Source organism: Pinus tabuliformis, chromosome 3_2, assembly GCF_031772625.1.
Source record: "Pinus tabuliformis cultivar Carrire ecotype Pingquan chromosome 3_2, CPIR1, whole genome shotgun sequence".
NCBI classification, from domain to species: Eukaryota; Viridiplantae; Streptophyta; class Pinopsida; order Pinales; family Pinaceae; genus Pinus; species Pinus tabuliformis.
Genome location: NC_142302.1, coordinates 84,887,365 through 84,906,664, shown reverse-complemented (window position 1 = coordinate 84,906,664; position 19,300 = coordinate 84,887,365).

The following is a 19,300-nucleotide window of genomic DNA, read 5'->3' as shown; positions in this document are numbered from 1 at the left end:
AGAGAATAAATTTGAAAGTTGTCATTGCAGGTGTTTCAAATTTTGAAGATCAATGTTGGAGGTTTTCTTCAAGAATGAGAAGATGGATTTTAATGGTATTAGGCTTGATTATGCCTTGGAAGAAACCCAACCTTTTTTTCGCATTGAAGGACCGTATGGAGAGATTATTGGATCATAACGGGTTGTTAGAATACATTAAGACAGATGTAGAAAAAACCCAAGAATTTGATGCCCATAATCTTACTAAGTGGAAGAAGGATGTGGCCAAAGTGAGGAGAATCATATTGGAGGGAGATCGATATCATAGTGCCTCGAATTTCCATAGAAAAGAGACTTTTTTCATGATGTGTAAAGAAATGACATATTTCTTTGAGAACAATAGTGACCAGAGGACACTAGAACTCAAGGACAAGCTTCAAAGTATCAAGATACAAAATAACGACACAATTCCAGAGTACTTGAGTAGGTCTACACAATGTTGTTATGAACTTGTTGGGGTCGGTATTAATGTCCCTAAAGAAGATTTGGTAGCTGTAGACCTTTTGGGCCTTCCCAAGAGATGGAATAGCTATCAAGATTCAGTAATCCATATACAAAGTAGATTCGAGTCAATGGGGAAAGAAGAAATACATTTCCGTAATCAAGTTATTTCACTATCATGAATTCATGCACTATGTAACGAAGTGTCCACATAATAAAGCAATCAAGAAGGCCATATGAGGAGTAGTGGGTGAAGCATTGACTTCACAGTTCAAACTTGATTTTACCCTCATTTCATTTATTCCAAGGACAATGATGGGTAGTTTGTGATGTCTCGACAATGGTGCCTCGTTCGAGATGATGGGGAACAAATAATTTTTCAATGCCTTGGAGGAAAAGGATCTCCAGGTGCACATCCATATGGGAGATAATGAGAGGTATGATGTGTCTGGTAATTCTACAATTACTTTTCAGAGGCAGTCTAGATCCCCTCTCGGGATCAAGAATGTGATGTTCGTACATGGCTAGAAGAAGAATCTAGTTTCCATAGATGTGTTGGAAGATCCTGGCTACGATGTGATATTCAACAAAGGGAAGGCTTTCTTGAGACACATCGCCATGAGACAAGTGAAGTAGATTAGGGTTCAAGTGAAGAATCTCTACAAATTAGATGTGGAATACTGTTTATCATGGCAAACAAAAACAGAGAAGGTGCAGAGTTGAGATGTGAATGAACTATGGCATAGTATACTTAGCCATTTTCGTCACGACACTTTGAAGATCATGCAACATATTTCTAATAGCCTCCCCAAAGGAGCACTAGAGTAGTGAGCTACATTCAAAGGGTGTATGTTGAGGAATTACAAAAAATACACGTTCAATGATCGAGACAAGAGGGCACATGTAGTCCTTGAAAGGATCCACTCTGATGTATGTGGACCTTTCTCAACAACCTCCACTAGAAAGCATAAGTATTATGTCATATTTGTAGATTATTTCTCACGAAAGTGTTGTATCTACCTCATGCAGAAGAAAGACCATCCATTCTTCAAATTTGTTGAGTCTAAAGTACTTGTAGAGAAAGAAACTAGAAAGAAAGTGAAGGCTCTCAAGAGCGGTAATGGAGGTGAGTACATTGTCAAATGAGCTTAAAAAGTTCTATGTAAAGGAAGGCATTCAACGAGAGTTGAAAACACCCCATAACCCACAACAAAATCGAGTGTATGAGAGGAGGAACAAAAGTATTGTGGGAGCAGCAAAGACAATGTTGCATGACCAAAGCCTACGTCTATGCTTATGGGTTGAAGCATGCAACACAATAATATATTTGCGGAAGAGGAGTCTTCATAGGATGTGTCACACTTCAAGATCTTTAGATCATTAGTTTATTGTCATGTTTCAAAAGAAGGAAGGAAAAATCTAGAGACAACAATAGAGTTTCCCATGTTTTTGGGGTACACAGACACAACTCACAACTATTATGTGCACTTTCCATCTCTAAGGATGACAACCAATAGAAGGGATGTGAAATTTGATCAGGAGAAGGCAATGAGGTGTTCACTTGAGAGGGAGCTTTTTTTGTAGTTTGATCATGAGCTTTTGGTTCTAAAGGAAGAACCTCAAGAAGTTGTCGAGAATCTACAAGTAAAGGAGAAGAGAGTGGAGACATCCAATCAAGAAGAGACATCTAAAGAAGGAAGGAAGCGAACCAGGGAAGCTGAAAAATTATTGCAGGATGCTAGAGAGAATGTGGGAGCACCCACATCACAGTGCAGGAAGAGGAGGTCATCAGATCATTACATTGGCTACATGTCTTTGATGAGTGAGATTCTAGAGACTAAACCATCCTTATTCAACGAATTTATAGAGAAAATAGTATGGGTTAATGTTATGGTAGAGGAGTATGATTCCATTATCACAAACATTTTTTTAAAAGCGGTCCCAAGGCCAACAAACAAATTAGTGGTTGGTCTGAGATGGCTTTGCAAGGTAAAGCATGCAACAGACAAAATAATAGAGAAACAACAAGTGTGATTTATGTCGAAGGTGCTATTGCAAGTTGAGGCAGTTGGCTATGAGGAGAGTTTTCCTCTAGTAACAAGGTACACATCCATCAAGTAAATTATAGTACTATCAGTGTCGATGGGGTTGAAGATCCACTATATGGATGTGAAGACAACATTCCTAAATGGTGTTATTGAGGAGGAGCTGTATATTTAGAAGCCATAGGGGTTTGAGACCTTTAACATAGATTCACATGTGTGGAGGTTTAACCAAGCAATGTATGGTCTCAACAAAGCACCCCCAGATTGATATACTAGGATTGATAGCTATCTTGCTGGTTTGGGACTGACCAAAAGGGAGGTAGAATACAACCTTTATCATGTTGTGGTAGAAGGTGAATTATTGATCATTGTGTTATATGTCAATGGCCTGATCCTTGCTCGTGATGAGTAGTTGATCAAATCTTGCAAGGAGGACCTTGCAAGAGAGTTTCAGATGAAGGAAATGGGCCTCGTGCACTACTTCCTTGGTTTGTAAATATGGAAAGTAGATAGGGACCTATTTATCTCTAGGGAAAGTATGCCAACATGATACTTTAGAGGTTCCACGTGGACATGTGAAAACCCATGGAGACTCCTCTAGCAAGAAACTAGAGGAAACATGATGTTACTTCAAGTGAAGCAGTGGAGGATACCATTTAAAAACAAATTGTGGGTTTACTTATGTATTTGGTGAAAAACGACCAGACATGTGTTATGAATTTAACCATATTAGTCAAGCAATGGTTAATCCAACCGAACTGTACAGGAAGGAAAGAAATCATGTGTTGAGATACCTCAAAGGGACTACTCAGTTTGGTCTTTGGTACAAATGAACATAGGGAGTGAAGTTGCAAACCTTCAGAGATTATTATTTAGCAGGGAGTCCATCAGAAAAGAAGAGAACATTAGGAGGAATTTTTAGTGTTGGGCTAGTAGCAATTTATTGGTATAGTGGGAAGCCTAGATCTATGGCACTCGCCTTAGCAGAAGTAGAGGACATGGATGCAAGTCAAACAACATATGAGGCTATCTCTATGAGTAAGATTATTTTTGGGATGTTTGGTTAGAAGATGGATCCTACTGTGATAATGTTATATCAAACTATCTGAGAATTATGTCTTTCATGATCGATCGAGGTATAGCGACATCTGATATCACCATTTATGAGAATGTGTGAAGATGCAGATTATGTTATTGCAGTACATTCCGACAGAGAAACAAGATGCAGATATTTTGACAAAGGCTTTGTCAAGAGGAAAATTTGAGTTCCATAGAAGAAGGATTGGGGTATTTAATAACCCCTATCTTTTTGATAAGGAGTGTTAAAAATGCAGCAAGAAAATCTATTTTTGACTTTACATTAGTCAAACTATATTAAAATATGAATTTCTATTTCAACAAAATAATTGGAGGTAGTTAACTCAGATGACATTTGTTATGTCCCTATAATATTAGTGATCCTCCCATTACTACTTTCCTTTTATCCCTTATTGTTATTATTGTGCCTCTATTACCCCCATATTGTTATTATTGTGCCCCATAGAATCTCTCTATTGTTATTTTTGTTCCTTTAGATTATTATTGTTAGGTAATCTTGGTTGCATTGTGACCCCGTAGACTCCTATATATAGAAAGGAGGTTTTGTCATTTCAATCATCTAAGAAATGTTCATTTGTTTAATGTAAAGTAGGCTCCCCCCTTGAAGAGGCTTATTTCTAAGGCGTTGATCTATCTTTTCTATCTTTTCTGAGCTGGTCTCATAACATTTGGTATCAGAGCTTTGGATTCTCGGGTTTCGCTGCTCCAAACAGGTCATCGTGCCATTTTCGCTATAATTTTTTTTGCGATGTTTTCAAAGCTAAAAAAACTCCATTTGGGCTGAAATAGTTCTAAACTTTGGGTCCAAATTTCCTAGCTTTTCTCGCTATATTTGTGGAGATATGATCTGAAGAAGTTGGCGTTTTTGCAAACTCCTGAATTACATTACAAACAAGTGACCCGAGGAAAATTTTCATAACTTTTGTTTTGAGCATCAGATTGAAATATCGTAAGAAATTTCAGAAAGAGGATGGCCTCTAGGTTTTTGTGTATCAGTTTCAAGTACTAGGGTCTAAACAGTGACACGTGGCATGTCGTACAAGTTTGCTCTACTGAACTAGTCTATAACCAGGTCACTGTGGGAGATTTGGCATAAATCTTCCTTGGAGAATCCAATTTTGATCAGAGTGGTGGCATTGGAAAGAGGATGCAGAGGGCTACTGCAGGTCATGACTTTAAAACTAGAATATCCAAAATTACAGAGGTACAACAGATTCAATATCGAGCTCCTACATGTGAAAAAAGGTGTGTATTTTTCAAATTTTTGCATAAGCTTGGTTTGAAAAATTAGTTTGAAGGAATTCAAAGGGAATAGTGAAGCATTATTATCTATAATTGATGCCCCAAAAGCTCTAGCATGACTCATGAAGAAGAGGAAGAAATGCAACATGATATATCAATATTATGAAACCAAGTGTAACAAATTTCACTCGCACAAAAGCTAATAGAAAATAATATGGATGGTTTAAAGAAAGAAATAGAAGCTAAGATGGATGGTTTAAAGAAAGGTGTAGAAGCTAAGAAGAATGACTTGGAAGCTAATATGGACGGTGTGGAAACTAATATGGATGGCGTGGAAGCTAAGATGGATGGCATGGATGCTAAGATGGAAGCTAAGATGAATGGCATGGATGATAAGATGGAAGAATTGAAGATAAATTTGAATAAGTTGCTACAATAAATGGTCACTAATGGTGAAATGGTAGTAAAGGAAACTCATGATGAGAACAAAATAAATGTTAATCATGATTTCATAGACTCTAATGTTGGATTGAAAACCCACCATGTTCCAAAAATCGATATGAGGAAATTTGTTGGCAATGATCCTGAAACATGGATACTACAGATGGAGCAATTTTTCGATCTCCATAATGTTCAAAACACACAAAAAGTATGTATTGCAACTTTATATTGGAACCAAATTAGTTTGTATGGTATTGATGGCTTTGCTCTCGTAAACAAATTGTTACTTGGGCAATTTTTACTGAAGAAATGGTAACACATTATGAGGATACAAAAAGAAACACCTTTTTTATCCAATTGATAAATCTCAAACAAAAGGGTTCAATGATGGAGCAGATTGAGGACTTCCAAAAATTGAACATAAGGGTAAATGGTATTCCAGAGGAGCATAGGATTCAAGTGTTCATAGGGACTTTAAAGTACAATATCCAACATGAGGTTCGCCTTTGGGAACCTGATTCATTGGAGAAGGCATTCAGGTTAGCAATAAAAATGCAAAGCAAAATTATGGCAACCAGGAAGCCTACCACTCACAACTATAAAGATTGAATCGTTGTTTCCCCTAGCCTTCCACAACCTACAAGGTTGACACCACAACAATCGGAAGAAAAAAGAGAAAAAGGGCTTTATTACAGTTGTGATAGCAAATACACTAAAGGTCATAAGTGTGCTGAGAAGAAATTATTCTACATAGATTGTGAAGAGGAGGAAGAAAAGGAACAAGAAATGTCAAAAGAAGATGATATACTCCAAGAACAAATGCTAGATAAAGAATAAATGAATCCCACCATATCTTGTAATGCATTGGCTAGAATTACCATTCCTCAAACTATCAAGATAGAAGGACATATCAAGAAGAAAAAGGTAATAGTGTTGATTGATCCGGGAAGTACCCATAATTTTGTTCATTATAAGATAGAAAAGGAATTGAATTGCTTCCTATATCTAGCACCAGAGTGTCAAGTGATGGTTGCAAGTGGAGGAACCATAAATTGCTCTGGGAAGTGCCATAATATCAAGTTATCGATGGGATAACATGTATTGAATAGCCCAATGCTTTCTTTTCCAATGGGTGGTGCTGATGTTGTACTAGGAGTCCAATGGTTACAATCCTTGGGTATAATAGCTTTTAATTTTCAAGAACCTTTCATGAAATTTTCTGTTGAAGGAAAGGAAGTTGAATTAAGGGGTATTGCATGGAAACCAAGAAAGATAATAATCTCTAACGGTATGAAAAAGGTTCTGAAGAAAGAACAACAAGGGGTAATTGCATAATTATGTTCACTAGAGGTTCCCACATCGAAATCATCTATTTCTACAGATCTCCAAAAGGTCTTGGACAATCATACCAAGGTATTTGAGACTTCCAAAGGTATCCCACCTATTTGTGATCATGGGCATGCTATTCATTTGATTCCATTAAGTGTTCCTCCAAACATCAAGCCGTACAGATATCCCTATGCCCAAAAGAGTGAAATTGATCATATGGTTGCAGAAATGCTAGAGGTTGGTATAATTCAACCTAGTCAAAGTTCTTTCTATATTCCAGTAATATTAGTTCAGAAGAAGTATGGATCATGGCGTATGTGTCCATATTATAGGGAGCTCAACAAGCTCACTATTAAAGATAAATTTCCCATTCCTGCCATTGATGAATTATTGGATTAATTGCATGGATCAATTTACTTCACCAAGTTGTATCTTCATTCAGGATATCATCAGATCGAAATGAATACTGAAGACATTCCAAAAACAACATTTAGAACTCACGAGGGTCATTATGATTTTTCGGTCATGCCTTTTGGCCTTACTAATGCACCTTCTACATTTCAAGGTTTGATGAATTCCATTTTCAAATCCTTCCTTAGAAAATTTGTGTTAGTATTTTTTGATGATATACTAATCTATAACAAGTCATGGAAGGATCATGTCTAGCATGTTGACATGGTGCTCAAACTATTGGAGGAGAAACAATTATATGCAAAAATATCCAAATTTTTCTTTGGAGTACAAGAGGTGGAATATCTGGGTCATATTGTATCTCATGAAGGTGTTAAGGTAGACCCTAGAAAAATTAAAACCATTAAGGAATGGAAAATCCCCACATCCATAAAGCATCTACGAGGATTTCTCGTGTTGACAGGGTATTATCGCAAGTTTGTTAAGAATTATGGGAGAATAAAAGCACCTCTAACAACATTATTGAAGGATGCATTTTCATGGACCTTAGAAGCAACGAAGGCCTTTGAACATCTTAAAGAGGAAATGTGCCAAGCACCAGTCTTAGCTACACCAGACTTCACAAAAACCTTTATTATGGAATGTGATGCCTTAGGAAATGGAATCGATGTTGTTTTAATGCAAGAAGAGAGACCCATTGCTTTTGAAAGTCATCCAATCAAAGGAAAGTATTTACACAAAGCTATTTATGACAAGGAAATGTTAGGAATACTACATGCACTTAAGAAATGGCGACCCTACCTAATGGGAATACACTTCAAGGTAAAAATAGATCATGATAGTCTTAAATACATTTTAGAACAAATATTATCTTCAGAAGAGCAGCAAAAGTGGGTCACAAAGATGTTGGGTTATGACTTTGAAATCATCTACAAAAAAGGGAAGCAAAATGTTGTGGCAAATGCACTCTCAAGAAAGGATGAGGATGTGGAAGCAATTCTTTGCGCCATTTCCATTATCCAACCAGATTGGATAAACGAAGTAAGGGATGAATGGAATAATGAAGAGGAAGTGTGGGTACTCATTCAAAAGATACAACAAGATCCCAGTACATCTGATACATTTATCTGGAAAAATGATTCATTATGGTACAAGGATTGGGTATACCTATGTGATAATTCCCAACTCAAACAAAAGATTCTTAGGGAATTGCACACCTCTCCCTTAGGAGGGCACTTAGGATTTCTAAAAACCCACCACAAGGTTAAGAAGGATTTTTTTTTGGGATGGCCTTAAGTCAGATATTCAAAATTTTGTGGTGGAATGTTTGGTTTGCAAAAAAAATAAAGTTGAAACAATTAAGACTCCAAGACTATTACAACCTTTATCCATTCCATGCCAACGTTGGGTGGAGGTTTCAATGGATTTTATCACAAGTTTACCCAAGTTTGAAGGAGAGAGTGTTATGATGGTCGTAGTGGACAAACTTACCAAGTATTCACACTTTTTTGCATTATCTCATCCATTTTAAGCGAGTATAGTTTCTACTACATTTATGGAAATAATTCAAAAGCTACATGGAAACCCAAAGATTATTGTAAGCGACAGAGATCCCATTTTCACTGGAAATTTTTGGACAAAATTATTTTCTTGTCTTTGTACTCAGTTAGCTCAAGCTCATCTTATCATCATCAATCTAAAGGGAAAACTGAGATAGTAAACAAATGTCTGGAAGGATATCTTCATTTCTTTGTATCTGGTAAACAAACACAATGGGTCAAGTGGTTGCCTCTGGTTGAATGGTGGTATAACACTTCCTTCCATACTAGAACAAAAATGACCCCATTTATGTCACTTTATGGATATCATCCACCATCCATCACATCATATTTAAGAGAAAATTCGAAGGTTCAAGCAGTGGAAGATTACAACGAGCATCAGCAACAAGTTCTCCAACTCTTAAAGGATAACCTCACCTTGGCACATAATACAATGAAACAGTAGGTAGATCAACATTGAAACAAAAGAATTTTTGATGTAGGTGATTGGGTATTCCTATGACTACAACCATATAAACAAATGTCCCTCAAGAAATCTAAGAGGGATAACAAATTATCACCAAAGTATTATGGTCTGTACAAGGTGTTGCAAAAGATAGGTACTATGGCATACAAATTGGAGCTTCCTGTAGCTTCTCGAGTGCACCCAATTTTCCATGTTTCATGCTTAAAGAAGGTTATAGGTGACAAGCTTCCAGTTCTGACAATATTGCCAGAACTTTATGAGGAAGGAAAAATCTTATTGGAACCTAAAGAAGTCAAAGAGACAAGAACTGGATAGCTACGAGATAGATCAATTTCAGAGTATCTCATCAAGTGGAAGAACTTACCCATTGAAGATTCCACATGGGAGGATGAGAATTTTATACAGAAGCATTCAGAACTACTCAAGCATTGAGGAAAGCACTTTTCTGAAGGAGAGGGGCATGTTAGGTCCCTATAATATTAGTGATCCCCCCATTACTATTGTCATTGTATCCCTTATTGTTATTATTGTGTCCCATAGAAAGGAGGTTTTGTCATTTGAATCATCTAAGAATTGTTCATTTGTGTAATGTAAAGGAGGTTTCCCCCTCAAAGAGGCTTATTTCTAAGGCGTTGATCTATCTTTTTTATCTTTTTGTGAGCTCTTGTGACTCAGTTCTCTCAGTAAACTTGAGTTGGAGACACTTGAGTCAAGTTCTACATCACTGATTTGTAATTTGTAGCAATTTGTTTTAGTTAATTTGAGTTATTGTCAGTTTAACTAGTTCTAATTGTCAGAAGGACTAGTGGAGGCCAAGTCGTGGATGTGTAACTTCAACCACACTTAGTGATCAACAAGTTAACTGACCAGTCAACCCAAAATAATTGCTTCATGTAGAGAATTCGAGTTACCCATTTGAGATGGAGATTCCAAGGAAGTGAACTATCAATTGTAGAATATTGCAATGTGTACAGGGGGTTCATGCAAGCAGAGATTGACTTAAGGCTATTGTGCAATTGCTTGGTGTGAAATTCCTAAAAAAGGGGAATTTTCTCAAGGGAACAACCCAAGGAAATAAGATCTTGGGAATTCTTGAAATTGGCTAAGTGTTGAGCTAGGTTCAGTTAGTCAAGCAACGGGATAAATGGTACACTTGCAGGGTGTGTTCACGCATGAGCACACATTATTTTTATTCTCTATTCTCTAATTAATGCAACACAAATAGTAAGAAGTTTTTAGAAGTTTCTTTTCCATAGCCAAATCACTGTACATGTTTGATTTTTCCTTTTGCATCTCAATTATTCCTTTTTTTTTATGGTGAATTAACTTCCAAAAATGAGTAGAGAACATTTGAGTCTTTTGATTTAATAAATTTCATGAGCACTATTGAATCTACACATTAATTTCTATAACGATTTTCACCCGCCGAAACTCATGGGAATGACAACAAATGAAGTAAATGAACAGATGCATATATGATGCATTCAAACATCAACTAGGAAATCATACATGGAACCTATTACCTGCAAATCCTGTTGTTGAAATTGCTAATCCAACCTTCTCCTTGCTTTCCTTTTCTTTCCTTACTTCTCCTTTTCCTGCATTTTGTTTCCTGCTTTTTTTCTCCTCTTGGTGATATTATCCCTCTTTCCAACATGATGCAAGCTAAAACTAAGAAAAAGTTGTGAGATGATCCTCAAAAGGCTTTTTATCATTGAGGCCTCTATTTTCTTCATTTTCCTTCATTTATCCTCGAATTTCCCTCTCATGAAAATTTGTGTCTCCTCACCTTTCTCTTCTCCTATTTTCCTCTATATCTCATGATTAAATTCTAATTATTGCCTCTTGTCCTTTGCCAATTTCCTTATCCATTAATAAATGAAAAGTGTTGCCCACTATGGTGATTTTCCCAATGTTTATCTTGGAATACATGTCCCATGACCATGGTCTTATTTTTCCTTTATTAACCTTTATTACATGAAATTTTAACCCGTGGTTGTTAAAATTTTTCTTTGGAAAAAGAATATGTGTTTACATGCACAAAGATATTAGCTATTGTGATAGTTATATACACACACACACACACACAGATATATATAGGTAATTGGAGTGGTTTTTATTTTGTTTAAAAATGTGCTATGATGTGAAGGAATAATAGTGGTTGGGGTGATTATGTTTTGCAAGGATTTCCATCTTCTTACGCAAAGAGATAGTGTTAACCATGGTAATTTTTTTATATATTACTTTTTTCTTGTGGGCAGAGGAAAAATGTAACTATTCCTTTTTGCATGTGTAGTATGGATAGGTGGGTGTGCCTTGGTAATATTTATGCATTTTACTTTATGCATGTGAGAATTATATGGTTATACATGTCTTATAGCCATATTCATGCACCTATAAATAGATATGTTTTTGAAATTATGTTATTTTAATTAATGCATGTGTGGTATCAATAAAGAAGCATGCCTCGATAATCCTTGTACATTTTATTTATGTATGTGTCAAAAATGTTTTTTACAATTTAGGATGCATGAAAAAGAAAAAGATCAAAGACAATTAATGTTATTATGCATGTGCAAGAAAGTGGAATATGAAAATATGCTTAAAGCATAACTAGTAGAGATTGATTATTTGGGTTTGTTAAATGGATATTTTTTATAATCATGATGTCGGAGTTTACTGATGATAATAATTTCAAGAATGAATTGTGACTTATATCAAGGATGAATTAATAGTGGCTAATTGTTCTCTTATGAAACAAACAAAAGATGGACTAAATTAACATTATGTTAGGCAATAAGGTCATTGTGTTTGAATATTTTTCAATGCAGTGTGAAGAATAGTCCAATATGGGATAATCAACTACAAGAAACAACCATGAGACAAAGATATAATGCTCAAGGGATTATTAGTTAAAATTGTTTGAGAAACATGTTATCATGATAATTGTAATGACAACTAATTAGTGATGCTTATAGATGATATTTCTTCTAAAATCTTAAAAATGGACAAGGGATGGACTCCCTTGCTTCCATTGATTGAGGGGTGAACTACCTCACGAATCATTTAATAAAAATAAATGTTCCTTGGTTTTCCCCTTTAGGTTTTCTAGGGTATTTGGTGTCTGATTATGTGCTTGCATATTTGATGATCTTGATGATGTGTTCTTTTAGAAAAAAGTTGGAAAATCATAACAGCCTTGTCTTTTGAATAAGCTTAATTATTTGATCGATGCAAGGCTAGAAAAGTTATGGCAGACTATAGTATGTTAATAAATGGAAATAATTACTATCCCTTTACCCACCCCACTATTATATTTCTATGGGTACTTCACATTTTTATGGTAATTCTAACTGATGATCAGTGAAGTATGGAATGAGCGATTATTGGGATGTTACATGTTGGCAAAAATTGATAAAAAAAATTAATCTCTGCCCTTTTTGTGCAAGGTACATAGAAGGATGTTACAAAAACTAAGTTGAAGTTTTTGAAACTTTTGATAGATGTGGGATGTGTTATGAGCTTCTATTAAATGATTCCATTTCCAAAATATTTATTTGTACTATGGGGAATATTTACTACTGTAAATCTTAAGGTTATGAAATCCTAATTTAAAGGAGGATAATTCCAGTTCTAGTTTTTAACTCTTTTCTTTTTAGAATAATTATTTTTTTGACCCTAATTTATAAAGTTCAATAGACGAGAAATAATATTCATTTTTTAGATTTCCAAATTGAGAGGAGTCATTTTTTTTTTTTTTTTTTTGCCAAGGGACGATGGGTGTGGATTAGTGAAACAATCCACTCCCTAGTTGTAGGAGGTGAATTTTATTGCATACGTGTTTGTAATTTTAGATGGGTGGATGATTCTCCAAAAGTGATGATTTTGCTAAGAAATAAATTTCTAGAATCGTACGAAGTGATATTTGCTTCCAAAATGATTAAAATGGTATGACTTTAAGTACTAGTTTAATTCGATTTGTGAACTGTCTGGTAGAAATGATTTTTTTGTTTTCTCTAATCAGTGTTTTTTTTTCCACTTTGTGCGTTTTTTCTAATTTCTAATTTGTTACTAAATTTCAACCTATTAGAATTAAATCCACATGAGATTTTTGGCACGGGACGGGAGGACTTACCATTAAATTATGTGGAATGATTATTTAGTTGCAAAAAAATTGCTTGATAAGGAGCATAAATATTGACTTTAGTTTGATTACCAACAACAAATATAGATCATGTAAAGGCCTCTCTTGTCACTTTCAAGACAATATTTATTTTTAACATTCTTATTTGTTGTATTATAGATAAGTGATAGAATTGGACTAGATCTTTGGGTTGGTATATTAATCATGTAGTTTGTTTAACTCAATTTAACTTTTGTGAAAAAAATTTCTATAGGTAAGGAATATATTGTTGGTTGAAGGGAAGTTAATGCAATTTTGGTCTATCTTACGGTTCATATTTAATCCCAACCCTAATACCGAATGTGATGCACCAACCTGGGTATTCTAACAGAAAATAAATTTATCACCTAATCTCACAGCAAGGAAAAATAACATGTTTATATCAGAACAATTATTTGACAATAACATATAACAAAAATTGATTTCAAACAAATTAAACATGTAAGGAAATTGATTAGTAGAAAATTTCATAAGTGAAACAACAATAGGAAGAATACCTGAGACGTGGTTGTGGTGCTCCTACTCGGACCTCAATTGAATATGCCACTATTCCAACTAGGAAAATATATATGACTTCATGGAATAAGGAACCTCCACAAGTTCACCATCGCTCTAAGAACATGTCCAACCACATTTTTAGTGTGTGTAAGTTGGATGCAACACCCTCCAATGAAAACCATAATGTTTGATTTCAACCTCCTTTATTTCATCTTCGTTCTCTCGTCCTCTTTTACCTACTTCAAACTCCAAATCCAAATAAAAAACAATAAGAAGATAGATGACCCTTTCTTGGATTCTCCCTTTCTCACCTTATGCCTCCTACCTAAAATGAATCCAAAGAACCCCTCTTAATGGTCAACCACTTCACATATCTCAAAACTCCTTTCCCCCCTAATGAATTATCCTCAAACAAATTGTAGGAGACAACTCATCAGCATGAGGGAAATAAAATTGTAATATAATACTATAGTAATATTTTATCCTGATATATGTTTTAGGAATAAACTTGTTAGGCCGAGGGATAATAAATAATAAATAAAATAATAAAATAATAATATTTAGTCAAGTCACAAAATATTACAAATTCACAACAATCTAATCAATTTAATAGTAATAATCATATTCAATTATAACTTAATAATTATAAGCCAAAATTTTAAGGTTAATTAATCGCTAATTAAGATTAGTCATTGGTCATGCTTAAGGTCAGTCATAAGCTTGATCATTAATCAAACTAAAGCATTTATTTAATCATCTAACATATTAAGCTTAAGAATATTTCCATATTCATGTGAGATGTGGGTATGTAGCTAGCACATGCATACCTTGTACATGTACTAATAATACTTATTGGAATCAAGTAGAAACATCAATCACACAATAGGTAGGATAAAAAAATAATGTAAGATAATAGGGTCATGTATGGCCCTTACACTAAGTCATTCCCTAACCATCTATGTCCAATTATTGCCTTCTAAGTGTCACCATATGTTATGTCCAACTGAATACCATGTTTCATGAAAATATATGCCAATGGTACTTAGGATTCTAAATTATATGATAAACATAAACATTATGAAGGTGACATGTGTGAAAGTAGAAGATGATATAGGTGTGGAATGTAAATAATGGTAAATTAACTATGTAATAAACAATTGTGTAGAGAAAATGAAAGAATCTAAAAGAACGTAAGTAGTGGAGTGTGAGAAGTGTGCAAAGAAAAGGTTTGTGTGGAATTTAGGATTTTGTAATGGACATGGTTTGCACAACCTTTCACACATCCTTGAAAATGGTAAATTATGAAATATAATAAAATGGTTATGGGAACACGAATATGAAGTGGGGACATCTTTTTGCACAACTTCGAAAATGACTAAGTAAAATGGGGGGAGAGGTAAAGTAATTCCATCTGATATAATATATAGTTTGGAAAAGGAAAGGAGAGAAATTATATAAACAATACGAATAATGTTAAATGGAGGTAATGGAGATATGTCGATAAGAATAGTGATGTTTTGGGAACATGACCTTTATTATTTATTCTGTAAAATGTTAGAAGAATTTCACACATAATAAGAAGATGAACATAAAACATTTCTTCATTTATGATGTTTTTCCTTTTTTCTGTCTTGTTGAAGAAGAGAAACGAACATTGCAATCCTTGGATGAAGAAGAATAGGGCTGATTATTTTTTGTTGTTTTATAATCACTCCATATAACATGTGACATAAAAAGACAACAAAAAAAGGTATAATACTACTCCATACACAATTCAACATAATGGAGTTGCAGAAAGCATCAATAGCATGATATTTCAGAAAACAAGGATCATGCTCAATGATGTCAGGTTAACAAAATAATTCTAGGTAAACCAAATGGATATTGCTTGTTAATTTGTAAATAGATCACCCTCTTCAATGTTGGATCATAGGAATACACATAAGGTATGAAATACTAAGAAACCTTCTCTTAGATATCTTAGGGTACTTGGCTATGATTCTTTTGTACACATTTGAAAGGAGAATAGTGGTAAGATAGATAGAAGAAATGAAATGGGTATATTTACTAGATAAAAATATGGTTTGAAGAATTATAAGCTTTGGAACTAGAAAATTAAGAAGGTTTTCTATAGTCGATATGTAGTGTGTAGAAAAATAAAATATTTTCCAAACATGAAGTCTATCAAAGGGGTATAGACCAAAAGAGGATAGAGTTTTAAATTGAAGGATGAGAAATCATACTCTACAAAAGAAAATGAATAATAAGAAGAACATCATAATCCATTATTGAGCAAATCACTTTAGTAAGGAAGGAAACCATAAAGGTATACTCCACTTGATTTCTGTTCAAATTAATTTTTATTTATTATTGATGATGATCCTAGAACTATTAGGGAGGTAGTGGATTGAAATTATGGAAAACTATAGAAAAAGAAATGGTTAAAGGAATGGAAGCCTTGGAGAATAATGGTGTTTCATATCTACTAGAGTTGATGCCCCTAACAAATCCCATTGAAAACAAATGTTTCTTTAAGAAAAATTGAATGTTAAAGGAAATGTAGAGAAATAAAAAACTTGTTTAGTACCAGAAGGTTATTCCTAGGTAGAGAAAATTTAGTTGAATGATATTTTTTCTCAAATTTCCAAGTTAACTTATATTAGACTTCTTTTATCCATTGTTACATCCTTTGATTTTGGAGTAGAACAACTAAATGCAAAGACAACATTCCTACATGGTGATGTGATCTAAGAAATATACAAAAATTAGTTAGAAGGATTGACACTAAAGGGTAAGAGAGATAATTTAATATGACAAATTCCCTATATGTGTTAAAGCAATCACCAAGGATGTGGTATAAAACACTTCATACATATATACTGGAACATGGATTCACAAGTAGCAAAGTAGATCAATGTGGGTATTTCAAATTAGTTGGAGATTAAATTATTTAATTATTCTTGTATGTGGATGATACACTACTAATTATAAATGATAGGGAAATAATCTAGGAAGTGAAAACTCAATTTTCGTCTAAATTTGACATGAAGGATTCTAGTGTTAAAAATTTCCTTTTGTGCATGGGAATTAAAAGAGATCCAAAAAACTAGGAGCTCTAGTTCAACAAGAGGAAATATGTCGACATGATAATGTATAGGTTTAATATGCATGAATGTGAACTATAAAGGTGTTTATTATTTTAGGTCTAAATTTATCTACAAAACAATGTCCCAAGAAAAAACAAGAGGAAGAGGATATGTCCTATGTTCCATATTTCATTCTGGTTGGAAGTTTGATATAAGCAATGGTCTATACTAGAATGAACATTCAACATGTGATGGCAACATTTAGTAGGTGTATGTCAAATCTAAGTAAGGGCTAATAGATATTCGTCAAGAGGGTTTTTAGTTATTTGTGTGCCATTACTAGCTATGGATTTTGTTACCAAGAAAGACTAAGATTGTATAGAGTATTGTACATACATGGCTTTGTTAATAGATGTGTGGCTCAAGAGACAGTTTGTAGTGGCACTGTCAACCATATAACCTGAAAACATTTCTTCAACTCATGCATCTAAGGAATAAATATGATTACAAAGATTGTGTTTAGCTATTGGGTTGTTATAGAAAGTTGTGAGGATAGATTTAAATAGTTAGAGTGAAATAATCCTAGTAAACAATATAACATATCATTTAAGAAAATTCATATTCATGTTTGGTATCGCTTTGTGAGGGATGTGATTGAAGAAAAAAATGTGTTTCTCATGAGGGTGGACACTTTGAAAAATGTTTGTTGATTCATTAAAAAAATTTCTGAGCACTGATATGTTCTCTTGGTGTATAGAAACAATGATAATTATTTCGTAGGAGTACTGATCATGTACTCCTATGAGCCCTTGTGTTCAAATGAAACAAGAAGTGGGAGAATGTTTCATATTTGATATTATTTGCATAACTATCCTCATGCATTATATAATGCACTTGGCATAGTGGGGGTCACACAAGGTAGAGAGGTCCTCTTGTTCACGAGTGTTGGATGGGGGTTCAAGAATCCCATGCTTTGGAGGTTTGCAAGGAGTAGAATCCCTAACTCATGGTGTTTTTTTGGAAGAACCCTAGAAAAAAATACTTTGTGATAGTTTTTTGCATTCATTTTGGTGGTTTTCAACAATTATTCTTCAATTTTGTTGGCTTTCTGACACATTATTGTTTAGCCCATGGTATAATAGTTTAAGCAAAGGAAGTATGGTTGTACTCTAATCCAAAGTAAATGGATGCAAGGCTAGAAAAGTTATGGCACACTATAGTATGTTAATAAATGGAAATAATTACTATCCCTTTACCCAACCCACTATTATGTTTCTATGGGTACTTCGCATTTTTATGGTAATTCTAATTGATGATCGGTGAGGTATGGAATGAGCAATTATTGGGATGTTACATGTTGGCAAAAATTGATAAAAAAAATTAATCTCTTCCTTTTTTGTGCAAGGTACACAGAGGGATGTTATAAAAACTAAGTTGAAGTTTTTGAAACTTTTGATAGATATGGGATGTGTTATGAGCTTCTATTAAATGGTTCCATTTCCAAAATATTTATTTGTACTATGGGGAATATTTACTACTATAAATCTTAAGAAAGGTTATGAAATCCTAATTTAAAGGAGGATAATTCTAGTTCTAGTTTTTAACTCTTTTGTTTTTAGAATAATTATGTTTTTGACTCTATTTTATAAATTTCAATAGACGAGAAATAATATTCATTTTTTATATTTCCAAATTGAGAGGAGGCCTTTTTATTTTTTTTTACCGGGGGATGATGGGTGTGGATTAGTGAAAACATCCACTCCTTAGTTGTAGGAGGTGAATTTTATTGCATACGTGTTTGGAATTTTAGATGGGTGGATGATTCTCCAAAAGTGACGATTTTGCTAAAAAAATAAATTTCTAGAGTCGTACGAAGTGATATTTGCTTCCGAAATGATTAAAATGGTATGACTTTAAGTACTAGTTTAATTCGATTTATGAACTTTCTCGTAGAAATGATTTTTTTGTTTTCTCTAATCAGTTTTTTTTTCCACTTTGTACGTTTTTCTAATTTATAATTTTTTACTAAATTTCCACCTATTAGAATTAAATCCACATGACATTTTTGGCACGAGACATGAGGATTTACCATTAAATTATGTGGAATGATTATTTAATTGCAAAAAAATTGCTGGTTAAGGAGCATAAATATAGGCCTTAGTTTGATTCCCAACAACAAATATAGATCGTGTAAAGGCCTCTCTTGTCACTTCCAAGACAATATTAATTTTATTTATTTTTAACATTCTTATTATTTGTCTTATAGATAAGTGATAGAATTGGACTAGATCTTTGGGGTGGTATATTAATCATGTAGTTTGTTTAACTCAATTTAACTTTTGTCAATTTTTTTTATAGGTAAGAAATATATTGTTGGTTTAAGGGAAGTTAATGCAATTTTGGTTTATTTTAGGGAACATATTTTAATCTCAAATCTAACACCAAATGTGATGCACCAACTT